The sequence below is a fragment of the Schistocerca nitens genome, chromosome 2, assembly GCF_023898315.1.
Source record: "Schistocerca nitens isolate TAMUIC-IGC-003100 chromosome 2, iqSchNite1.1, whole genome shotgun sequence".
NCBI classification, from domain to species: Eukaryota; Metazoa; Arthropoda; class Insecta; order Orthoptera; family Acrididae; genus Schistocerca; species Schistocerca nitens.
Window position 1 is genome coordinate 1,021,130,854 of NC_064615.1, and position 27,621 is coordinate 1,021,158,474.

Here is a 27,621-nt window from a genome sequence, read left to right on the forward strand (position 1 = left end):
AGGTTGCACTTCTGTCACGTTGAACGATTCTCTTCAGTCGTCGTTGGTCCCGTTCTTGCAGGATCTTTTTCCGGACGCAGCGATGTCGGAGATTTGATGTTTTACCGGATTCCTGATATTCACGGTACATTCGTGAAATGATCTTACAGGAAAATCCCCCCCAAAAATGTTTCAAATGGCTTTAAGCACTATGGGACTTAACTTCTGAGGTCATCAGTCCCCTAGAACTTAGAACTACTTAAAAGTAACTAACCTAAGAACATCACACACATCTATGCCCGAGGCAGGATTCGAACCTGCGACCTAGCGGTCGCGCGGTTCCAGACTGCAGCGCCTTGAACCGCACGGCCACTCCGGCCGGCGAAAATCCCCACTTCACCTCTACCTCAAAGATGCTGTGTCCCATCGCTCGTGCGCCGACTGTAGCACCACGTTCAAACACTCTTAAATCTCGATAACCTGCCATTGTAGCAGCAGTACCCCATCTAACAACTGCGCCAGACACTTGTCTTATATAGGCGTTGCCGACCGCAGCGCCGTATTCTGTCTGTTTACATATCTCTGTTTTGGAATACGCAAGCGTATACCAGTTATTTGGCGCTTCAGCGTAGGTCTCCTCACTATTGGAAAATCTAATATAATCAAAAATATTACCAAATCAAATGTACAACGAAAACTCTTACGACAAACGATGCTACTGGTAGCAACGAGAAGCTTCGTAGATCTATTAAATGTGCGATACTTGCATTTGAAAATTTGCTAAACTAATACTTCGTGACGTAATTCATCTTGAATTTTACCTCTACGAAGGGACACAGTACCGTGAGCAATCTACAAAAATATCAGGAACGTGTATCAGTTCGTACTAAACAACCAAACTGCTTTTCTTATGACGTCATGAAAGTTATCCCATCTGCTGACACGACGCCAGTCCGTTCCGAACGGCAGATGCCTACGCCTTCGTCTGCTATCACACTGGCAAGCACAGGATACTTCGTTTTTCCGCTACTCCAGAAATGCGAATATTGGGATGTTTTATTTGAAAAGGACACTGATAGTCTACTTCCCCACAGTTATGTACACTACTGGCCATTAAAATTGCTACGCCACGAAGACGTTTGCAAGACAACAACCATCTGCACGAACAGTTCGACGACGTTTGCAGCAGCATGGATTATCAGCTCGGAGACCATGGCTGCGGTTACCCTTGACGCTGAATCACAGGAGCGCCTGCGATGGTGTACTCAACGACGAACCTGGGTGCACGAATGGCAAAACGTCATTTTTTTCGGATGACTCCATGTTCTGTTTACAGCATCGTGATGGTCGCATCAGTATTTGGCGACATCGCGGTGAACGCACATTGGAAGCGTGTATTCGTCATCGCCATACTGGCGTATCATCCAGCGTGATGGTATGGGGTGCCATTGGTTACACGTCTCGGTCACCTCTTGTTCGCATTGGCGTTACATTTCAGATGTGTTACGACCCGTGCCTCTACCCTTCATTCTATCCCTGCGAAACCCTACATTTCAGCAGGATAATGCACGGCCGCGTGTTGCAGGTCCTCTGCGGGCCTTTCTGGATATAGAAAATGTTCGACTGCTGCCATGGCCAGCACATTCTCTAGATCTCTCACCAATTGAAAATGTCTGGTCAATGGTGGCCGAGCAACTGGCTCGTCACAATACGCCAGTTACTACTCTTGATGAACTGTGGTATCGAGTTGAAGCTGCATGGGCAGCTGTACCTGTACACGCCATCCAAGCTCTGTTTGACTCAATGCCCAGGCGTATCAAGGCCGTTATTACGGCTAGAGGTGGTTTTTCTGGGTACTGATTTCTCAGGATCTATGTATCCAAATTGCGTGAAAATGTAATCAGTGTCTGTTCTAGTATAATATATTTGTCCAGTGAATACCCGTTTATCATCTGCATTTTTTCTTGGTGTAGCAATTTTAATGGTCAGTAGTGTAGTCTGAGCTTGCGCTTCGTCTCGTAATAACTTCCTTCTCGATGGGGCGGAAAACCCTAACCTTAAATCCTTCATCAAGGTAGAATTGTACAGACAGGGTGAACCTAGATTCCACTGACAAATCTTCGGTGGTTGCTCAGCAATATTTTCTGAGATTAATTATCAACGAAATTCACCAACAGCCTTGTAATTGGTGTGCTATTTTATTTTATTTTGACTACTGGTTACGGCATTCCACTATGCCATCTTCAGGCCTCAAATGCGTCTTTCAGAATTAAACGATATTGTCATACAGTGCCTAGATGTCGTGAGTTCAACAACGTATCCCAGGTGTTTCATTCGAAGAATTGATCGTAATCAAGTCTTCGAATGAAGTACTTGGGATACGGTATTGAATTTACGACATCCGGGAATATACGGCACTCTATGACAATTGTCATGGAAGGGTTTGGGTTTGACGAATGCCTGGAGAATGATACCTCCCATAGTGTGCCGTGGCAACAGAGAACTACGGAAGAGATGGTGTTACTACAGGAGGTTTTTTGGTCGTGATTAGGGTGTGGTCCCTTCACCGCGCTAAAGAAAATGTTTAATGTGGACCGATATGAATACATTGGACAGCACTGTGTACTGTGAATATTAAAGGAACAGTTCAGAGTCGATGATCGATTGTGTAAGCACGACACTGTCCCCTCATAAATCAGCTCTGTGAGGCAATTTGCGAACAATAACGCTTCTGAACTCCAAAGTGGCCGGCCGCTGTGGTCAAGCGGTTCTAGGTGCTTCAGTCCGGAACCGCGCTGTTGCTGCGGTTGCAGGTTCGAATCCTGCCTCGGGCATGGATGTGTGTGAGGCCCTGCGGTTGGTCAGGTTTAAGTAGTTCTAAGCGTAGGGGACTGATGACCTCAGATGTTGTCCCATAGTGCTTAGAGCCATTTGAACCATTTTGAACTCAGTGAAACACCTTTTGGGTCAGCCAGTGACCAACTCAGTACCATCTGTGGTTCAGCTCTTGAGGAAGAATGGCTGCCATTCGTCCACAGACATTCACACATCTCATTGAAAGTATCCACAGCAGAGTTCAGGCGTCATATAGGCGAAGGACAGAGACACCGCTTGTTATCAGATAGTGTAAATCTACATTTTCTGGAATTCACACGTGGATTTATAAATGAACATACCGCCATTTGACTATATTGTTCTTTAATTAATTACGACCCAGTTTTCGGCGTTTATGCCATTTTCAAGTGAAGTTTATGTCATTAACACGTACTGCAGGACAACAAGCTCAAAATTGGCCATAAATTAAGAAAAGTATTCGCTCCCCACAAAATGCCAGATATAAAATCATCATCTTGTAAAAAGATCAGTAAATAATAGTGGGAGCGCGTCATATTTAATAAAAACAGGTTTACGTGCTCCCACTATTATTTACTGATCTTCTCACAAGACGTAGATTTTGTATTTGCCGCAGTGGTAACACCGGTTCCCGTCAGATCACCGAAGTTAAGCGCTCTTGGGCTGGGCTAGTACTTGGAGGGGTGACCATCCGGTCTGCCGAGCGCTGTTGGGAAGCGGGGTGCACTCAGCCCTTATGAGGCAAACTGAGGAGCTACTTGATTGAGAAGTAGCGGCTCTGGTCTCGTAAACTGACATACGGCCGGGAAGGCGGTGTGCTGACCACATGTCCCTCCATATCCGCCTCCAGTGACGCCTGTGGGCTGAGGATGATACGGCGGCCGGTCGGTACCGTTGGGCCTTCATGGCCTTTTCGGACGGAGTTTAGTTTAGTTTTAGATTTTGTATCTGGCATATGTCATGCGCAATGAGTTAATGACATAAAGTTCACTTGAAAATGGCATAAAGGCCGAAAACTGGGTCGTAATTAAAAACAATACAGTCAAATGGTGATGTTCATTTAAAAATCATTGTATGGCTGTTGCTCAGCAACATCAAAAAACTGTTCACACTTAGTTGTTTGGAAGAGGTTTCATGGAACCAAATTCTGACTATTTTTCTGCCGATCGACTCTCGAGTGGCGCAACGGAAAAATGAAGACCTAAATCTATTCTGCAAGCTCTGATTTCTCTTATTTTATTATGACGATAATTTTTCTCTGTGTATATCTGAGACAAGAAAAATATTTTGGCTTTCAGAAGAGAAAATTGGTGATTGAAATTTCGTGAAATCGTCTCCTTGTAACTATAAACGCCTTTACACTACTGGTCATTAAAATTGCTACACCGAGAAGAAATGCAAATGATAAACGGGTATTCACTGGACAAATACGAGGGCGGTTCAGAAAGTAACCTCCGATTGGTCACAGTGCGGGTTGTGGGGGGAGTAGCGACGCCATCTGTGCGTTCACGCACTCAACAGGTCAGTCAGCATCAAGCCGTGGTCGAGTGAACATCGTACCTGCGCTAGTTTAGTTTTTGTGGCAGTTTGAAATGTGTGCTGCAATAGAAAACCCCTCCAAATGTGAAGTGCGTGCTGTCATAAGGTTTTTTACAGCCAAAGGATATTCTGCAGCAGCTATTCATCGTGAGCTTTGTGCCGTGTACGGACCAAGAGTTATGAGTGAAGGAGTTGTCCGTGAATGGGTACGTTTATTTAAAAGTGGACGAGAAAACGTTCATGATGAAGAGAGGAGTGGTAGACCATCATTGGTGACTGACGAACTCGTTCAGACAGTTGATGCAAAAGTTCGTGAAAATCGACGTTTCTCAATGTCGGAGTTGTCTACTGGTTTTCCACAGATTTCTAAGACTCTCTTGTACGAGATAGTGACAGCAAGATTGGGTTACCGTAAGTTCTGTGCACGATGGGTGCCCAAAATTCTTACCGACCACCACAAAACTCAAAGAATGGCCTCTGCATTAGACTTTCTGTCACGTTATGAGGACGAAGGAGAACCATTGTTAAACAGAATCGTGACCGGTGACGAAACCTGGATTAAGTACGTGAACCCTGAGACAAAAGAACAATCAAAGATGTGGGCACATTCAAATTCGCCTACCAAACCAAGAAAAGCCTCGCAAGATTTTCTGCCAGAAAACTGATGGCAACGGTGTTTTGGGATGCCAAAGGGGTGTTGTTGGTTGAATTCATGGAACGTGGTACGACCATTAATCAAGACGTGTCCTGTGAAACAATAAAAAAGTTACGACGGGCTATACAGAACAAACGCCGTGGTATGCTGACTTCCGGTATCGTTTTTTTGCACGATAACGCCCGTCCTCACTCTGCTCGCAGAACAACGGCCCTTCTTGAGTCCTTCAAGTGGGACGTTATCAACCATCCACCTTACAGCCAAGACCTGGCGCCAAGTGATTATCACCTCTTCATGCATTTGAAGAAATGGCTCGGGTCACAGCGGTTTGATGACGACGAAGAGGTCAAAGATGCGGTCACAGGCTGGCTCCAGGCACAAGCGGGACCGTCCTCACTCTGCTCGCAGAACAACGGCCCTTCTTGAGTCCTTCAAGTGGGACGTTATCAACCATCCACCTTACAGCCAAGACCTGGCGCCAAGTGATTATCACCTCTTCATGCATTTGAAGAAATGGCTCGGGTCACAGCGGTTTGATGACGACGAAGAGCTCAAAGATGCGGTCACAGGCTGGCTCCAGGCACAAGCGGGTGATTTTTATGCAGAAGGAATTTCAAAGCTTGTGAAGAGATAAGATAAGTGCCTCAATCGCTATGGAGACTATGTAGAAAAATAGTGCAAAGCTGTAGTTGTAAGATGTATATATTAAAATATTTTTATTTAACTTGGTGTATTTTTTTAAATCAACCGGAGGTTACTTTCTGAACGGCCCTCGTATATTATACTAGAACTGACATGTGATTACATTTTCACGCAGTTTGAGTGTATAGATCCTGAGAAATCAGTACCCATAACAACCACCTCTGGCCGTAATAATGGCCTTGATACGCCTGGGCATTGAGTCAAACAGAGCTTGGATGGCGTGTACAGGTACAGCTGCCCATGCAGCTTCAACACGATACCACAGTTCATCAAGAGTAGTGACTGGCGTATTGTGACGAGCCAGTTGCTCGGCCACCATTGACCAGACGTTTTCAGTTGGTGAGAGATCGGGAGAATGTGCTGGCCAGGGCAGCATTCGAACATTTACTGTATTCAGAAAGGGCCGTACAAGACCTGCAACATGCGGCCGTGCATTATCCTGCTGAAATGTAGGGTTTCGCAGGGATGGAATGAAGGGTAGAGCCACGGGTCGTAACACATCTGAAATGTAACGTCCACTGTTCAAAGTGCCGTCAATGCGAGCAAGAGGTGACCGAGACGTGTAACCAATGACACCCCATACCATCACGCCGGGTGATACGTCAGTATGGCGATGACGAATACACGCGTCAAATGTGCGTTCACCGCTATGCCGCCAAACACGGATGCGACCATCATGATGCTGTAAACAGAACCCGGATTCATCCGAAAAAATGACGTTTTGCCATTCGTGCACCCAGGTTCGTCGTTGAGTACACCATCGCAGGCGCTCCTGTCTGTGATGGAGCGTCAAGGATAACCGCAGCCATGGTCTCCGAGCTGATAGTCCATGCTGCTGCAAACGTCGTCGAACAGTTCGTGCAGATGGTTGTTGTCTTGCAAACGTCCGCATCTGTTGACTCAGGGATCGAGACGTGGCTGCACGATCCGTTACAGCCATGCGGATAAGATGCCTGTCGTCTCGACTGCTAGTGATACGAGGCCCTTGGGATCCAGCACGGCGTTCCGTATTACCCTCCTGAACCCAACGATTCCATATTCTGCTAACAGTCATTGGACCTCGACCAACGCGAGCAGCAATGTCGCGATACGATAAACCGCAATCGCGATAGGCTACAATCCGACCAAGTCGGAAACGTGATGGTACTCATTTGTCGTCCTTACACGAGGCATCACAACAACATTTCACCAGGGAACACCGGTCAACTGCTGTTTGTGTATGAGAAATCGGTTGGAAACTTTCCTCATGTCAGCACGTTGTAGGTGTCGCCAGCGGCGCCAACCTTGTGTGAATGCTCTGAAAAGCTAATCATTTGCATATCACAGCATCTTCTTCCTGTCGGTTAAATTTCGCGTCTGTAGCACGTCATCTTCTTGGTGTAGCAATTTTAACGGCCAGTAGTGTATTTTAACGATCACTATCCCAGCTCACTTGTCATATTTGTCACAACCTCTCCCCTCTTTCGCGGTACTACATTGGCGTGTAAAAGTAAGGACGAAAGGAACCTGCACATGATGTGTTACTGCCAAGTAGCTCGTTGGAACTTGCACCGCACATAGGAAGAACTGCTGCAGTATAGTACAGAAGATAACTTAAACGAACATGAAGTAAGACGAAGTCCTTTATTCAAAGACCGTAATTACACTGAAGTCACCGTGATTTATGATGCTCCCCTGCTCTTTACAAAAGGCCGGACACGGTTCTTAATAGGATGCGTCATCGCCACGGACGGCAGTGCATTCCCTCACAAGGTTGGTAAGGAGTTGTTACAGATAGGGCTTCCATTCCTCCATCGACCAAGAAATCGCCCACCTTTGATCTTCGATGTGGTCGCGTATTGTCATCCATAAAAATGATGCCAGGGCCAAATGCACTCGTGACACGACGCAAACAGGGAAGGAGTATTGTGTCACTGTATATAATTCAAGGAATTGGAGGTCAGTAAACCCATGCAACATTATGCTTCCCTACGTCGTAACACCTGGACCACCAAAACGATCACATACGACAGAGTTCTTAGGCTCATTACGTAGCTTCATATGGCGAGAGATGGGAACACGTCTCTCCTTACCAGCCATGCGATGGTGCCGAACATTCATTCAAAAATGGTTCAAATGGCTCTGAGCACTCTGGGACTTAACATCTGAGGTCATCAGTCCCCTAGAACTTAGAACTACTTAAACCTAACTAACCTAAGGACATTACACACATCCATGCCCGAGGCAGGATTCGAACCTGCGACCGTAGCAGTCTCGCGGTTCCGGACTGAAGCGGCTAGAACCGCACGGCCACCGCGGCCGGCGAACATTCATTCCACCGGCAGCGTTTGGAACCAGCTGTTTTCGGCATGAACACCATCGCAGCTATCGTGCGTGAGCCATCGCAGACTCAAAAGCTGGAGCTAAACACTTGCGAACAAGAAAATTATCGGCAAAACACTTCTGGATGCGCTTGCCGTTTTTTGTCAGCAGTCTCTGAAGGTCGCTCGGTGCGAAGATGGCTCGCGGCCTTGTAACACTGCCCTTTTTTGACATCCACGAAGAGCAACGAGGACATTGCACGCCGCGGTGCGACCTCGTTCTGGTTCAGTTACCCGTAAGATGCGCCGGTCCACTGCAAGGAGGAGGAAGGTTAGGTCATCGCAAGTGCAGTCTCTATCACTGCACTAATCAAATCCACTCCTGCTGTTACTTAGCTGCATATCCCGTAATCATGTGCACCATTTTTGCCGGAACTATATGGCACTAGCCAGTTGGAGATGCTACGTAAACATGATTTGTATCTGAGTATGGCTACATGCTGGCCAGTTACAGGTTACTACATAGCACACTGTCTTCTCTCTCTTTATTCGTTTAGTCGGTTCCGACTCTTCGTGACCCCATGAACCAAATCACGCCACTTTTTCCTATCTTGCTCTTTCTCCCGTAGACCTTCCAGGTTGGAACACATTGCTTCTGTGATGCCATCGATCCATCTCATCCTCTGACGTCCTCTTCTTCTAGTTCCTTCAATCTTCCCCAGCATTAATGTTTTTTACAGCGAGGCATGCCTTCGCATTGTGTGTCCAAAGTAGGTCAGCTTTTGTTTTAGCATTAGACCTTCCAGGGAGAAATCTGGTTTAATTTGCTCCAATATTGATCTGTTGGTTCTCTTTGCAGTCCATGGAACTCTAAGAAGTTTCCTCCAACACCACAATTCGAAAGAGTCAATTCTTCGCCGTTCGGCCTTTCTAATGGTCCAGGTCTCACATCCATACATCACAACTGGAAAGACCATAGCCCTCACAATACGGATCTTTGTTGCTAGTGTTATATCTCTGGACCTTATAACCTTGTCAAGGTTTGACATCGCCTGTCTACCGAGCAACAGGCGTCTCCGGATTTCATGGCTGCAGTCGCCGTCAGCAGAGATCTGGGAACCGAGATAACTGAATGTCGTCACTACCTCCATGGTTTCTCCTGCTATATCCCACGAATTGGTAGGTGTAGTTGCCATAATTTTCGTTTTCTTCACATTCAGCATAAGACCGGCCTTTCCACTTTCGTCTTTCACCTTCAGTAAGAGTGTTCTCAATTCTTCTTCACTTTCTGCCAACAGGATCGTATCATCCGCGTACCTGAGGTTGTTTACATTTATTCCAGCTATTTTAATTCCTGTTTCTCCTTCATCTAGCCTCGCTTTCCTCATGACATGTTCTGCATACACATTGAATAAGTACGGTGACAGTATGCAGCCTTGCCGGACCCCTTTCTGAATCTTTATCCATTTCGTTGTTCCATACATAGTTCTCACCGTGGCTTCTTGGTCAAGGTATAAACTCCGTATCAGATGACTGAGGTGATCTGGTACACCCATGTTTTTCAGTACGTTCCATAATTTGTTGTGATCGACGCAGTCAAAGGCTTTGGCGTAGTCAATAAAGCAGAGGTACACATCTTTCTGGAATTCTCTCGCTTTTTCCATAATCCACTGTCTTACATTGATTAATAATGCATTCTTGAAAATAAACCACAAACAGCTGTTATATGATCCTTAATTAGTACTACCGATTTCACCTACGTTACAGCTGCATCTTCCGGTACATTTATTTTCATATCATTTACGGCAAAGGTTAACCACATTGGACGTCCCATCATTCCGAGAGAGGTTGTAAAAATTCGGAAACAGACGGAATGAAGAAGACGGGCATACAAGGAAGTTTTCTGTTATTGAGGCTCAACATATTAGTTTGCAGTATAACTAACGTAACCTGTCAACACGTAAATTAAGTTCTTTACTACATTTGCTATCAGACTGAAATTCTGATGTGTGTCAGACATTTTATATCAGTGGGGAAGTGATCGAAGATTTTTCTGACTGTCTACTGAACTTATTTCTTAGTCATTGACATCTACCTCTATATGCCGCAAGCCACCTTACGGCGTCTGACAGAGGGTACTTTGTTCCTCGGTAGCCAGTGGCAGTAGCGTGTGATGTGCGGGGAAGAAGTTTGTTGTTAAGCCTCTGGGTGTGCTCGAATCTTTCTATTTTTACCTTCGTTGTCTTTTCGCGCGATACGTGTAGGAGGAAGCAATATATTGGCTGACTCTTTCAGGAACGTAAGTCATACGTGGGAAGAAGCAATATATTGGTTGCTCTTCCAGGAACGTACGCTCTCGGAATTTTGCGGTAAATTACGTCGAGAGGCGGAGTGCCTCTCATTTAGCATCTGCTACTGGAGTTGGACGAACACATCCCTGACGCTTCCACGTGTACTAAGCCAATCTATGACGAAATGCACTGCTCTTCTTTGCATTTTCTATTCATTAATCCTATCTGTATGGATCTTAGAATAAGAGCAATACTGAAGTGTCTTTCGAACGACGGTTTTGTAATTTGCCTCCTTCGTGAGTGGACTACACTTCCTCAGGATTCCGCCAATGAACCACAGTCTTGGATTTGCCTTTCGTGTCATTAGTTTTACGCAGTCTTTCCAATTTAAACCTCTCCGTACTTATACTCAAAGATATTTAATGGATGTGACTGCTTCCAGTGCTCATTCGACAATCAAGTAATCATCTTTCCGCCACTTTATATGCAGTGCGTTAAATTTGCCAACTACCAACCTCTGCACCCAGCCTCGATCCTCTGCAGGTCTTCCTGTATTTTGCTACAATTTTCTAACATTGCGATTTCTGTGTATACAACAGCACCACCCGCGAGCAGCCTCATGGAGTTTCTGACGTTATCCACTACGGCATGTATACAAGATTACCGAGGCGGCATGGTCAATACTTGGGGCTATGCTAGGCAACAGAAGTCTAGCAAACATGGACTCCAAAATGTATACGTTAAGGGCTATGGGCTCTTCATCTTCCATACTGTAGAACCAATCTCTTCTACTGCTAACTCTTTGCTTTCCATATTTTTAGGGGTATTATTTTGGGCCAAACAGCATAAATATATCCAGTAAACATGGGCTCTGAAATGCGTACATTAAGATCTATGAGCACTTATGCATCTTCGCTACTTTGAAGCATCTCGTCTACCGAACAAGTGCTTTTAGCTGTTAAGGAATGTATCTTAGAGCTCATGTTTACTATAGATTTTTGCTTCGAATGATTGTTCTTGTCACATCCCTAAATACTGACCATTCTTCCTGGGACTGCCCTTATGCAGGCTGAAGCAGAACTCCACCAACGAACTTATAAAGTCATTCAGGGACACCCTCTGAGTACTTTGCTATGAGGGACGCAGTGTGTCTGGCTGCTGGTTACAGCAATAACGTAATTATGATCTTTTCCGTTTGTTATCGTAATTACCCATATTCTGTGAAAATACCTTCACAACAGTGAAGAAGCCGGTAATATGCCATAACCAAAACGTGCGACACACAGTACACAACATACACTACATTTACATGCGCCACATCTTCTGAAAGACTAAAACGGAATTTCGGAAAACGTTTTTCGCTGCCATGTCTACATGTTAAAGTCTGAAGCGGATTTTCTAGCCCAGTTAAACATGGCGCCTGAAAAACAGCTGTTACAGTTTTTGATTTTATCAGCACAATCGCTATTTCTCTTCAATTAGATGACGTGTAAATGGCCGCAGCCTAATATTTAAACTTATCCTTCACTGTGAAAGAAGCCACCCCTTCCATTTTAGCCGAAAATATTTTAAAATGCTAGGAAACTTGACAGCCCAAGCACCTTTCAAAACCGACTGCGCTGACGTGGGAGCGAAAATCTGTTGCGGAATTGGAAAACTGGCAGCTAGAAGCAGATTTTCAGAATAGATTTTGAAGCGTTTACAAGACCACCTAGAAGTGGTATTGGGAAATCGGTGTACAAAATGCGGCTTTGGGTGCCCGACGTAAACGGAGTAACAGAGTAATGTAACAACCATGTGACGAAACACGTACACTTTATTACATTGTGTTCAGTCTGTTCTGTCAGTGTACATTAGAGCACGTGAAACATCCCCTTAGAAAAATTTATGAATTACTGTGCTTGGATACCCCTTACGTAATATGATTTTCAAACAGCTGCGCAGAACTGAACGTACTCAGACATTTCGCTCTTTACTTATCCTGATCAACACTAAACTGACACACAATATTTTTAGCGCAACGCAATCTGACTTTCAATAATCCCTACAAAAGAATGGCCCTGACTAACAATAACCTATACCTTTCATGAATCACTTACCTCACAAAAATCTTCGTTACTCGAACTACCGCAATACAGCGTGCGCCAAAACTGCCAGCTAAATAAAAGATTCTAACTACTGAAGGCACTAACTACTGATAGGCATACTTAGCAAATGACAGGTTTTGAGAGAGAACGAACAATGTATTTACCTTAATAGTGGTTCAAATGGCTCTGAGCACTATGGGACTTAACTTCTAAGGTCATCAGTCCCCTAGAACTTAGAACTACTTAAACCTAACTAACCTAATGTAATGGTACTTTGACTTCCGCGCCTCCGCCAATACAAAGTTATATTTTACGATCGCGCACGCAGAAGAGCGCTGCGCCAGCGACCGATTTTGTAAATAATTTTGTTCTTTTTTTTTTTACTTTTGCGTAGCTTTTTTGTTTTTAAGAACGAATGGATGTCTCTCTCTCTTGTCTTGATACGAAAGACGTGTATTTTCCCGCTGTGTTGAATGTGCTTTTGGTGAAAAATTAAAATTACATTACAAGGCGATGTTGTTTCAATAGATAATGAGAAGATAATAATAAAAAGGTAACACCACACTAAGGACATCACACACATCCATGCCCGAGGCAGGATTCGAACCTGCGACCGCAGTGGTCGCGCGGTTCCACACTGTAGCGGCTAGAACTGCTCGGCCACCCCGGCCGGCCCTTCATAGTGTTCAAAAGTCATAATATATATATCAGTTCATGACATCCAGTCTTACAAATTTACTCTCTCTGATGGGCACACGTCCAGATCATGCGCTCTTCAAAACTCCGCCATCTCTCTCCCCACATCCACCACTGCTGGCGGCTCACCTCCAACTGCGCAACGCTACGCGCTGTTCACATCCAACAGCCCAATACTACAACAGCAGATATTCCAACAATGCCAACCAGCCACAGACTGCACACAGCACAGCCAGTGGTTTTCATACAGAGCGCTTCGTGGCGTTACCAACATAAAAACCTAAACAGCCTACTTACACATGTAACAAATACAGAACTTTACGCTTACGGGTGTTTTTCAGAATTTCGACCACCATGACTACGGCAGAGTTACAGCGATGCACCATCGACTGCCTTCCATGCTCAAGATTTCCAGGCGTTTGGCGTGCTACTTTCCGTGGCAGTGATATTACTAGCAACCTGGTCCGCTTGAGCATCGAACAGAGTTTCGTAAACTAGGCTCGCTACGTGCCCTCAGAAGAACAAGTCCATTGGCGTCCTGTCTGTTGACCGATCTGGCCATGGGAAAGGACCACCGCGACCAGTTCATTGTCGTCCAAACTGGTAGGTTCAAATGGCTCTGAGCACTATGGGACTTAACTTCTAAGGTCATTAGTCCCCTAGAACTTAGAACTACTTAAACCTAACTAACCTAAGGACATCACACACATCCATGCCCGAGGCAGGATTCAAACCTGCGACCGTAGCGGTAGCGCGGTTCCAGACTGTAGTGCCTAGAACCGCTCGGCCATCCCGGCCGGCCGTCCAAACTGGACTCTGGTGTGGTTCCTAACGTCGATTACAAGTATGTCGGCGCCCCGTCTTGTTAAAACACTAGAACAGGGTAGTCAGCTGGGCGCCAGTTTGCTCTGACCTAGCCCAATGCAGCCGAGCAGACGTGGCATGTCTGCGGGCAGCTCACCAGCAGACATACGTCACAGTGCAGCGAGATCAAGCGGGAGAGCGGCCGTCCATCGCCACCTGATGGAACACGGCACACTAATGGGCGCTTGGCTCTTGCGGCTGGAGATTTGAGTCCTCTCTAGGTTACATAACGTTAAGTACATTCTGAACATAAAATACAACCCTGCGGTGATAAGGTTTCATTGGCAGCAGGTTAAATGTACCGCAGTACTATTTTATTACTTACAAAATGTACACTGAAGAGCAAGAGCCAAATAAACTGGTACTCCGGCCTAACATCGTGTACGGCCCCCGCGAGCACGCAGAAGTGCCGTAACATGACTTGGCATGGACTCGACTAATGTCTGAAGCAGTGCTGGAGGGAATTGACACCATTAATTCTGCAGGGCTGTGCATAAATCCCTTGGAGTACGAGAGGTTGGAGATCTCTTCTGAACAGCACGTTGCAGGGCATCCCAGATATGCTCAATAATGTTCATGTCTTGGGAGCTTGGTGGCCAGCGGAAGTGTTTAAACTCAGAAAAGTGTTCCTGGAGCTACATTTTGGCAGTCCTGGACGTGTGCGATGTCGCCTTGTCCTGTTGGAGTTGCCCAGATCCGTCGCAATGACAATGGACACGAATGGATGTCTATCATCAGACTGGATGCTTACGTTCGTGTAAACTGTCAGAATCGAATCTAGACGTATCAAGGGTCCTATATCACTCCAACTGCACACGCCCGACACCATTATAGAGCCTCCACCAGCTCGAACAATCCCCTGCTGACATGCTGGGTCTATGGATTCATGAGGTTGTCTCCATACCCGTGCACGTACATCCACTCGATACAATTTGAAACGAGACTCGTCCGACCAGGCAACAAGTTTCCAGTCATCAACAGTGCAATGTCGGTGTTGACGGGCCCAGGTGAAGCGTAAAGCTTTGTGTCATGCAGTAATCAAGGGTACACGAGTGGGCCTTCTCTTCCGAAAGCCCATATCCATGATGTTTCGTTGAGTTGATCACACGCTGACACTTGTTGATGGACCATCATTGAAATCTGCAGCAATTTGCGGAAGGGTTGCTCTTCTGTCACGTTGAACGTTTGTCTTGAGTCGTCGTTTGTCCCGTTCTTGCAGGCTCTTTTTCCGGCTGCAGCGATGTCGGAGATTTGATGTTTTACCGGATTCCTGATATTCACGGTACACTCGTGAAATGGTCGTTCTAGTTGCACCTCTGCGGACACAGTTCTGACGTCCACCGAGCTTGGTGAAATGAAGATATCAAAATCTGGCTAAGGTTTCCTCTGATCTTGGAATCGTTTTGCGAATGCTGCATCCAAATTATCGAGGGACTGAACAAACTCTTCGCAACAAGGTAGTTAGTAATGTTATATGTTAATCGCATCACATTCGGAAAATGCATGAAATTGCGGCCTTGTAACGTACCTCTCCGTATCTCCAATTTGGTTTGAGTTTCCGCGAATTGTAGAAAATAGAGATACAAACGCTAATCGCGCCATATTCGGAAAATGCGTGAAATTACGGTCCTGCAACTGACCTCTCCATATCTCCAATTTCATTTGCATTCCGCGAATTGTAGGAGGTAGAGATACTGTTAACTGACCTTTTCCCTGCAACGAAGTGCTGAGATTCTGAAATGACTAGTTTTGGCTCTAACAAATGCTAGGTTAAAAACACACTGACGGTCATAAAACTCAAGAACCGACCTTCTTTTCCATTCCATAAAAAGATAGACCAGGCAAAAGGAGGAAACATTCAAGATTCAATGGTTTTACCCCTACTCAGCGACGATATTTGGAATTGTGGTGGCGCTCAACGTTATAGTTTTTTGGCATAACAATGTCGACATATTAAACATGTAGCACGTTGTCCAGTATGCACAAAAAACACATACAATTTTCTTTGGGATTCTTGTTGCGCTCAATTTGCACTACAGCTTGGTCTCCTGTCACCTGAATCCATGTTCTAGCACCAGTTGTCATCGCAGCGAGCCAATAGGTTTGTTTACGCATCGAAGACTTACAACAAGCGACTATTCTGCCCGCCCGGATTGCCCGGTGTGACCAAGCCTGCACTAGAACCTGACGAATCCTCAGCGGTACATCCTCTAGGAGCTGCTGGAGGACATGTTGAAGGAACGTTTTATACACTACTCCGTTCATTGTATCAGAAAGTAGGTCAGGTACAACCACAGTATCGTTGACAATACTAGCATAGACATTCACACCGGAGCATGGTGATTTTCCTCATACAGTAGGTGCCTATTCCTACTGCTGAACATGTTCTCTCTTGTAAACATGGCGTCGTCTATAAACAGCACGAAAGCAGGAAAGCAGAGCTTTTCAGTACATTGCTGTAGGAACCAATTTTCAAACACCACTAGAAATGCGAAATCCACTGTCTGCAATGACAGCACCTTCTGTGGATTATAGGATGCAATTGTTGTTCATGTAAGCGTCTCGAAACAGTCAACTGCCTTTAGAATGAAATTTTCACTCTACAGCGAAATGTGCACTGATATGAAACTTCCTGGCAGATTAAAACTGTGTGCCGGACCGAGACTCGAGCTCGGGACGTTTGCCTTTCACGGGCAAGTGCTCTACCAACTGAGCTACCCAAGCACGACTCACGCCCCGTCCTCACAGCTTTAATTCCGCCAGTACCTCGTCTCCTACCTTCCAAACTTCACAGAAGCTCTCCTGCGAACCTTGCAGAACTAGCACTCGTGGAAGAAAGGAATTAAAGCTGTGAGGACGGGGCGTGAGTCGTGCTTGGGTAGCTCAGTTGGTAGAGCACTTGCCCGCGAAAGGCAAAGGTCCCGAGTTCGAGTCTCGGTCCGGCACACAGTTTTAATCTGCCAGGAAGTTTCAGTCAACTGCCTTGTGTTCAGAGCTCCTGTAACGCGTCGACTGATAGAGGCAGAATTGTTACCAATCACGTGTAACTTCTTCTCTTCCATATCGGGTGTTCTGGCATACCTCACACAGCCGGTATCTTCAATTCTAACTCTGAAGGATCCAGTGTCTCGTAGGCGTCCGTGTACGGATGAAGAAGTAGTGTGACCGTGTCGCCGTCACTGGGGGAACAGATCAGCACAGTGCGTTGTGCCGCTCTTCCTTAGAATTCAGTGAACCCATACACGAGGTGCATATCGGCCAACACTTTATCAACAAACCTGCCCATACTACTGCTATGTATCGGCCTCTCAGAAAATAAAACTCTAGACCGAACCGTGGGATACTGAATTGAAGTTTGTGGGCAACGAAGACAGGAGGGCACTACTGTTCTCATCAGCAGGCACCGTGAGCGACTGGAAACAAAACACACAGCGCATTGCGTCGACATTTGCGCTGTTGTGCACTGTTTACAGTGCAATACAAATATAAAGCTAATTGGGGGCAAGAAACCAAACGGAGCTGGCCGGAGTGGCCGTGCGGTTCTAGGCGCTACAGTCTGGAGCCGAGCGACCGCTCCAGTCGCAGGTTCGAATCCTCCCTCGGGCAGGATGTGTGTGATGTCCTTAGGTTAGTTAGGTTTAATTAGTTCTGTTCTAGGCGACTGATGATCTCAGAAGTTAAGTCGCATAGTGCTCAGAGCCATTTGAACCAAACCAAACCAAAGCGCTCGGCGAGTCGATTCGTTTGTTCAGAAGCAGACGCCGACGGTGTTTGCCACTCTTCTGTTAGTCAGCGTTGACAGAATCGAGGCGCACGCCCAGCAATCTTTCTCGAACGATATTATAGAAGCTATTTGACAAAAAAAAAAAAAAAAAAAAAAAAATCATTCTCATTTTACTTATAGCTTTATACGTCTGGTTGATGATGACGTGACCATCATTTCGTTAATGGGCGTAGTTATTGTAATATTTATGTGGAAGTAAGACACTGCGAGAAATTCACAAGAAGTATGCAATGAAAAATAGGGATCGCTATGATTTTGCATTTGGTGCATATTACATAATATGTTGCTGCATATGAAATTTAGCTAACATACCGAATGTTTCTGTAGACTTCGGTAGAGATCTCAGTCTGTCACCAGTTTTGCGGAAATAGATCGGATGTAACACTCTCATTTGCGATCGTGTCGCTCCAACAATAAATCCACAGTGAAATATTCACAACATTTCTCATATTTCATAAACTGTTTCAACTATCGAAAAGAGATTGTGGCAAATGACAGCACATAAAGAGGAGAGTATTTTCCCATGTGTTCTTTTATGAAAAACTTCATTATCTACTGTGTTATTCCAGTAACTACAGATTTTTTAATGAAAAAATTTAATTTCAAGGGTCATCAATAGCTAGTGAAACGACAAATGCTATAGATTTAGGAACAACATAACTGAAGACATTACACGTTTATTTTTTACCGAGGATGTGCGTTTTGTAAGCTACTGTAACATCCACGAGATAAATTTTAGCTACAGTGCGACGAGAGGAAATTATGCCTCTACAGTTATAAACATTACCTATCCGACATATAGAAAAACAATGAAATAAAACAAAACGATGATTATTTATATAATATTTTATTATGTAATTGGACATATCGATGTGTATCATACAAAGACAATGATAATTGTAAATTTCTTTTATGATCTGCGTTCGTCTTCCTTTGTTTTCATCTTTTTTTGGTTGGCTTTTATAGGTTGCGCACGCAAGACGCATATCAAACTGAGGTCTGTTAAGAAATTGTAATTATTTGTTAATTATTAGTTGAGAATAGCGTTGATTATTATTATAAATATGAGTGAATAGTTATTTGTAGCTTTAATTCCTATCTCAATAAGCCTTATCTGTGTACATTATTTCTTTCCACTGCAAGGAGCGCAGCCATTGATGATAGCGATTTGTATCGCATTTTTATCTGTGTTTCTTACGAAAGTAAAGTTTAATAAGCATTACTTCAAATACTTATCCTGTTAACAGGAAATTTGCTCTAACAGTAGAAAGCCTCTGTCAATTGTCTGCCGCCATCTTAACAATAATCTCAGCGGTAAATTCAAACTACACAACTCTGCAGACATAAATGCCGAAGGTAATAAAAATGTGTAAAAATAAATGTGCACCGGTGGTCCCGAACTCATTTTAATTAAAATAATTTGAATCAGATTGGTTCTTTAAAAACAGTGCTCATAGCACGATCCATACAACAAACTTTTTCTTGCTGATGTATGGAGCCGAAATTAATTGCGCACGAGTTGCGAAGAATATTGTTTCAGGTAACATATCTCAGTGTTGTGCGCGGCTGATTTTCGGTAGTTTTAATGATCATTTTGCTGAAGATAACTGTTTCCATCATAATCAATAGGTGTATAGAATCTGTTGTATGAACTGTGATTTAGTGACACTTACACAACTTACAGACAACGCTTTAACACAACGTTTACTTGGATTTCTTTAGCACCTTGACCAAATCTTTAGCCGGGAGAAAAAATTGTTTTGTAATTACTCACTGTAATGAAATAACATTATCATTGTCATTTACAAATTAGTTAAATACCAAACCACTGAATAACACAGCGAACGCCACACTACTGACCTTACCTTTCCTCATTTTCTCAGTTAATAAACTTAATAAACCACTGTTTCAGAATTTTCTCGCAGCAATCTGCACAAGATGCTAGTGAGGTGACATTTCGTAAACTCTGCTATGCTTTGGCAAATGTAGCAAATTTTAACATGGCAACAAAATAAATGTGTCGGTTTTACTTAAAATTCACCACTCATGACACTTCACTGAAAATTGCAAGTGATGAACAAATCAGGGGAAAACAAACTGCTGCATTTTCAGCGGAATTCTTTTTAGATACTAACCAAAGCAGAGACGACAGATCTTTTTGAATGGTCGCTGTGCAAGTGTGGGTGTAAAGGGGCTCCACTTAATATTTACAAAAAATGTGAGCCTCAGTTTAGAACGGCGCTTCCCGTCCAGCGCTCGGCATTTGCCCCACAAAGCCTGCCCATAACCCAAACTGCTACCGGTCTCCCCAACCGTGCCTTGCGTACTGCGCATCTACCGGTCACGGTATTTTGCGCGGACTCTACTCAGAAGGTGTCCATGAACAACCTCTGAAAGTTTTTTGACAGTGGAGTTGTGGTTCACAGTGTATATTGTGCCTTGCGTACTGCACATATACCGGCCACGGTATTTTGAGCGGACTGTACTGAGAAGGTGTCTGTGAACAACCTCTGAAAGGTTTTTGACAGTAGAGTTGTGGTTCATAGTGTATATTTTAGCATTGTCATACAACACTCTCTTGAGGTGTGCCTATAAGTATTTACCTCTGAAGATTTCTCCCTGTTGAGAATGACAGGCTTTCTCCCATGTACGAGGTGTGGCTAGAAAAAAACCGGACTAGTACTGGTGAAACAATAAAACGAATGCAATAAGGCTGAAAGTCGCGTGGCCTGTCACGTGACTCTCGCTCCGCCTACTGCTCGAGTTTCATCCGCCTCCTGCACTCAGTCTGCCCGTGGCGTCTGTTTTAAGTAGTTGACGTTTTGTCTGTGCGTCGGAAAATGTTGAGTGTACAGAAAGAACAGCGTGTTAACATCAAATTTTGTTTCAAACTAGGAAAATCTGCAAGTGAAACGTTTGTAATGTTACAACAAGTGTACGGCGATGATTGTTTATCGCGAACACAAGTGTTTGAGTGGTTTAAACGATTTAAAGATGGCCGCGAAGACACCAGTGATGACACTCGCACTGGCAGACCATTGTCAGCAAAAACTGATGCAAACATTGAAAAAATCGGTAAACTTGTTCGACAAGATCGCCGTTTAACAATCAGAGCAGTGTCTGAGTTAACAGGAATTGACAAGGAAAGTGTCGAACAAGTTTACCGATTTTTTCAATGTTTGCATCAGATTTTGCTGACAATGGTCTGCCAGTGCGAGTGTCATCATTGGTGTCTTCGCGGCCATCTTTAAATCGTTTAAACCACTCAAACACTTGTGTTCGCGATAAACAATCATCGCCGTACACTTGTAACATTACAAACGTTTCACTTGCAGATTTTCCTAGTTTGAAACAAAATTTGATGTTAACACGTTGTTCTTTCTGTACACTCAACATTTTCCGACGCACAGACAAAACGTCAACTACTTAAAACAGACGCCACGGGCAGACTGAGTGCAGGAGGCGGATGAAACTCGAACAGTAGGCGGAGCGAGAGTCACGTGACAGGCCACGCGACTTTCAGCCTTATTGCATTCGTTTTATTGTTTCACCAGTACTAGTCCGGTTTTTTTCTAGCCACACCTCGTATGAGGAACAGTCCAATCCAGCCACAAAACTGGTCTGATATTCTGTAAACTTAAATTTTGTATATTAAGCGACGTTGGGGAAACTCATAAAATATTGCTTCATGGTCATGGATCGACTTTGGCATGAATCACAGCAAGATTCTCGCGATACTGTTCAGCCGCCACTGTAATCACAGCATTTTTAGACAACACCATTGTTGATAACAATGGACAGAACGACTACTGTGCGAATACGGAGCGGAGTAGGATACTAACCACGTCTTGATCGTCTGGTCTGCCATCTCAAGAAACGACTTGTTTACTGCAGAGCCTAGGAAAGTGAGGACAACAATTACCCTATAGTGCGAAAATTTTGTAAGCAACAAATGGTGTGGCAGTTTTGAAGTTGATACGACACGGGCTTCTTGTAGCTATATTCGAGAATTAACACGCACCAACATGGTCTTACAAGGAGACGGCACGACCGTGGGGTCGGGGATTTGTCCGAAATTTTGTGTGGTGAAAGAGGACCTCTAACACCTCACATGGTTAAAATATTAGGACGCACTACTCGGAAAATCCAGAGAAAAATCGATCCAAAGTTTCTTAGGTGCCGTATGAGTATAAATTGTTGGTCCATTCCCTAGCCGCCGTTTGGCCTACATGGTTAGCGCTCGGACCATTACGCCAGAGGTCTCGGGTTCGGTTCCTCCTCTGGTACTTTTTTTTCCTTCTGTCGCTTGCAAAATTGCAGCGCATTGTTGCAGGAGAGTCGTGAAATTAATTCCCGGGAAGATTGTATAAAAATTCATTCTATAATTCACCATCAATTATCGTCACCAATATTCCGAGACATGATTCAATATTCGTGGTTTGCCTCAAAATTATCAGAAACTCAAAACATTTTCGTAAATGTTAATGGGGCACGTTTTTGTACAGATTTATTGCAAACGCCCAGTGATTGTAAAAAATCCGTTTTTATATGTTGCGCAAGATGTCGCAAAAATTATTGCTTCGTTTGTTTTTACGATAATTACCACTGCGGTTCTTGTTTATAATTATTATGTGTATAAAATTGAATGTTTCCCAATCGACTTTGTTATTCTGATTAAAAACCCAATGTTTTTTCCTCATATACTTTACAATGAAAAATGGAAAACCCAGAGCCATGAATTGTGTTGTTGGACAAAAATAAAATAATTTTTATTCAATAATGTAACTAATTTGTTAAAGATAATGTAGGTTTGGGAAACTTTCTGAATAATTGGTGGAATAACAAAAGAAAATGAAACAGAAGAAAAAAAAGTGCCAGAGGAGGAATCGAACCCGAGACCTCTGGCGTAAGAGTACGAGCCCTAAAACATCTACGACAGACGGCGGCTCGACAATGCACTAACATTTTGTACTCATATGGCACCTAAGAAACTTTGGATCGATTTTTTCGGGGTAGTGCGTCCTAATATTTTAATCACGTGAGGTTTTAGGAGTCCTCTTTCACCACACAAAATTTCGAACAAATCCCTGACCCCACGATCGTGCCGTCTCCTTGTTAGATGTGCTTTAAATTACAATAGGCTAGTGAACGCACCGTATGTTGTCGGCGGATGTGACTTCGCATACAGGGCACTTGATAGCTTGACAGAACAAGGAGCTGGAACTTGTAACTCTGTTTTTGACGATTACGGGCTCAGCTCGTATTGCACCAAACCATTGTGTTTTAATATATGCATTCACTGACATGAACTGCTGCCGTTGGTTTCTATCGTTTGGTTATGACTTTCTGTTTGCATACGCCGGATTCGTCACGACTTCCAATCTTCTGACTGTTTTGTTACGTTTCAGACCATTTTTCCTGCACTTTATAAATCACAGATTATGAACCACATCTTTCCAGAATCTCCCAGTAAACCGAAGTCGACCATTCACCTTCCCTACGACCAACCTCACTTGTTCGATCCATTTCAGGTCGCTTTGCAACGTTACGCCTAGGTATTTATTCAATGTGGCTGTTTCAAACAGTACACCACTAATACTGTATTCGAACATTACGGCATTGTTTTTCTTACTCATGTGCATTAACTTACATTTTTCCGTATTTACAGCAAGCTGTGGTTCATCACACCAAACAGAAAATCTATCCAAGTCATCTTGTATCCTTCTACAGTCACTCAAAGAGGAAACTTTCCAGTACTTTTACAGTGTCATCAGCTAACAACCGTAGGTTGGTGCTCGCCCTTTCCGTCGGAGAGCGGTCCTATCGAACTTCCTACCACATTACCTCGGATCGGAGAAGGATCGGGAAGGAAATCGGCCGTGTCGTTTTCAAAAGGAATCATCCCAGCATTCACCTTAATCAGTTTGACGTAACCATGGAAAAACCCACGTCCGGATGATCGCACGGGGAATCGAATCCTGTTCCCCGCCAATGTCTCGAGTACTGCGCCATCTCTTTTGGGAGCGTGCAAGTTAAATCTTCGAAGGAAACACTTGAGAATTCACGACATCCAGAAACAGATGGCTCCAGTATGCCAGTATCGATAATTTTTGAGAGATGCCTATTGGGCATGCAGACGACATGTTGAACTGCCGAAACCAGTAGCGAAAATAAAATAAAATAACTTCTTAATTTGCATGGTTGTTTGGCGAATTTCTTTGTTACTTAAGCCGCGCGGGGTTAGCCAAGCGGTCTTAGGCGCTTCAGTCATCGACTGTGCGGCTGGTTCCGGCGGAGGTTCGAGTCCTCCCTCGGGCATGGATGTGTGTGTTTGTCTTTAGGATAATTTAGGTTAAGCAGTGTGTAAACTTAGGGACTGATGACCTTAGCAGTTAAGTCCCGTAAGATTTCACACACATTTGAACGTTTATTTTTGTTACTTAAGGTATATTTTAAATTGAATAGTAAAGCTGCGAAATTCAAAAGACTGATTCCCGATTAGAAACTACGCTACATTTACCAGTAAAATATAGATGGGCACTTTACTAGCGGACAGCTTCACTGTTTTTAATAGCCAGATGAAAGAAACTACTGCAATAGCATGAATCCTTCAGCGCTGCCTCGTTTGTCATCTCCTACGTGTAACGAACGATTCCATGGTAATTGCGCCAGAGATTTACAACAGTCCATTAGATTGTTATACCGTAGCCCGTTACGGAATCACTGAAGGCGATCGACCGTAATGCTGCGTCAAAGATATCCCCGTTTAGTCAGTCACGCATCTTTACTAACCCTCTCTCTGTCTCTCATCGACAATGAGGTCGTTGGAATTAGCTGTAGCTGACTTCTGAAATAATTTACGTGAGCACTCGTCCTCAGTTGGTCTATCTAACCTTTACGACTTCACCTGGACTGATACAACTACACCAAGGGGTATTTCCTCTTATCACTGTGTTCGCCAGTAGTCTCACTACACAGGCAAATGAAAACATATTTCTGATTACTTTTTATTACGTAATAATGGAATAAGTTATATGGTCGATTAATTTTTAAACTTACCTGAGACGTCTCCAACGACATTCTCCCAAAGACTTTCACTGTGGAGAGCGGAATGTAATCGCTGTATTATGGCTGCAACGATGACAGAGATCAGTCAGTATTGGTTGGAGTGTGGCCTCTGGTCATCAACGGCGAGTCCCGTTGCGCGCGCAACCAGAGGGGGGGGGGGGGGGAGTGTACTGTGGAGTGGGCCGGCCTGCAGGCAAGGTGGACAAGACGAGACAGTGTTTGGACTCTGTGCAGGTGCCGGCAGCGGACCTATGGTGTGTCAAGGTAGGCACGTGGATCGAGGGTCGCCGTCGTGGATATAGAAGACGGGAAGTGGTTGTCGACTACGCTGGACAGATATACGGTATGTCGACCTAAGAACTTCTGAGGAATTGTTATCATTCGAACAGATGTTTCCGTGTTTTAAGTCCCGCCAAAGCGCTCGTGTTGAAAATCGCGGTAGAACTTTGTTACGTACGCATTTCTATTAGAGGCGTGACAGGATATTGAGGAAGCCGCTAACCGAAAGACTCTTGGTGAGTTGTTATCGGGTGTTCAAAGTGTGTGTGTGGTCTTCAGTCCAGAAACTGGTTTGATGCAGCTCTCCATGCTACTCTACTCTGTGCAAGCTTCTTCATTTCCCAGTACCTCCTGCAACCTACATCCTTCTGAACTTGTTTAGTGTATTCATCTCTTGGACTCCCTCTGCAATTTTTACCCTCCACGCTGCCCTCCAATACTAAACTGGTGATTCCTTGATCCCTCAGAATACGTCCTACCTTCTTCTAGGTAAGTTGTGCCACAAATTTCTTTTCTCTCCAATTCTATTCAATACCTCCTCATTAGTTATGTGCTCTACCCAGCTAATCTTCAGCATTCTTCTGTAGCACCACATTTCGAAAGCTTCTATTCTCTTCTTGTCTACACTATTTATCGTCCACATTTCACTTCCATACAAATACTTTCAGAAACGACTTCCTGGCACTTAAATCTATACTCGAAGTTAACAAATTTCTCTTCTTCAGAAACGCTTTCCTTGCCATTGACAGTCTACATTTTTTATCCTCTCTACTTCGACCCTCATCAGTTATTTTGCTCCCCAAATAGTAAAACTCATTTACTACTTGAAGCGTCTCATTTCCTAATCTAATTCCCGCAGCATCACCCGACTTAATTCGACTACATTCCATTATCCTCGTTCTGCTTTTGTTGATGTTCATCTTATATCCTCCTTTCAGGTCACTGTCCATTCCGTTCAGCTGCTCTTCCAGGTCCTTTGCTGTCTCTGACGGAATTACAATGTCATCGGCGAACCTCAAAGATTTTATTTCTTCTCCATGGATTTTAATTCGTACTCCGAATTTTTATTTTGTTTCCTTTACTGCTTGCTCAATATACAGATTGAATAACATCGGGGTAGGCTACAACCCTGTCTCACTCCCTTCGCAACCACTGCTTCCCTTTCATGTCCTTCAACTCTTATAACTGCCAACTGGTTTCTGTAGAAATTGTAAATAGCCTTTCGCTCCCTGTATTTTACCCCTGCCACCTTCAGAATTTGAAAGAGAGTATTCCAGTCAACATTGTCAAAAGCTTTCTCTAAGTCTACAAATGATAGGAATGTAGGTTTGCCTTTCCTTAATCTATTTTCTAAGATAAGTCGTAGGGTAAGTATTGCCTTACGTGTTCCAACATTTCTACGAAATCCAAACTGATCTTCCCCGAGGTCGGCTTCTACCAGTTTTTCCATTCGTCTGTAAATAATTCGTGTTAGTATTTTGGAGCCGTGGCTTATTAAACGGATAGTTCGGTAATTTTCACATCTGTCAACATCTGCTTTCTTTGGAATTGGAATTATTATATTCTTCTTGAAGTCTGAGGGTATTTCGCCTGTTTCAAACATCTTGCTCACTAGATGGTAGAGTTTTGTTAGGTCTGGCTCTCCCAAGGCTGTCAGTGGTTCTACTGGAATGTTGTCTACTCCCGGGACCTTGTTTCGACTTAGGTCTTCCAGTGCTTTGTCAAACTCTTCACGCAGTATCATGTTGAAAGTAAACACCCCTAAAACGGAATCCTGATATTGATGGCTCCATTTATGCAAGTATCCACATATCTGACTGTTTGTACATGGAGTGCATAGGGACCTGAAGATGGCATTAATGAGATGCCGAAACTGGTTGTCTAAATAAAATTTCTCGAATCCATACGGCTCTTTGGCGATTTTGCTTCGTAAAAGTCTTGGAAATGTGTTTCAGGGAACTAATGCGTTTGCTTACACAACCTTCGATCGGATGACACCATGGCGAGCTGGCTTGTATCTTCGGGCGTATTGCTAGAAGTACTTTGTTGATACTGAGGTCAGAGGTGGCATGAGTAATTTTGGGAACAGACCGGTCAGAGGGGTGGGTAACTGTTAGTAATTATTTGTTCGTCTCAGGTAAAAGTTATGGGACATACAAAAGAATAAATTAAGAAGCCATGTGTGAAGTTGTAAAATGGTTCACTGTGTAACAAATGCCAAGCAGCAACTAGTGTTTGTTTTTCATGAAAGTCTTCTTATTTGACTAATTTTCCTCAAATTATGATTGTAAGCTGAAATTTCTTAATATAAAGAAGTAAAAAAAAAATGTAATTTCAAAAGATTGAAATTTTGAGCACCATAGTGTGGTAATGGACATTACGAGTAAATATCAGTACATTTAACTGATAGGGGAAGGTTTCACGTTTGTATCTGTTTTGAAGAGCTACATTTAAATGTTGGTGGTCAAAGAAGTCTGATATTACATAATGCCTTTAGCTGCTATTGAGAATCTTTCCAAAGTGT

At 43.9% G+C, this 27,621-nt stretch overlaps 1 protein-coding gene across 5 annotated transcripts in view; it reads left to right on the forward strand.

Annotated features, from left to right (window-relative positions):
* The window catches only part of LOC126237366 (prolyl 4-hydroxylase subunit alpha-2), an 840,261-nt gene that overhangs the window by 210,038 nt on the left and 602,602 nt on the right, over nt 1–27,621 (forward strand). The gene's annotated exons all lie outside the window — the stretch shown is intronic.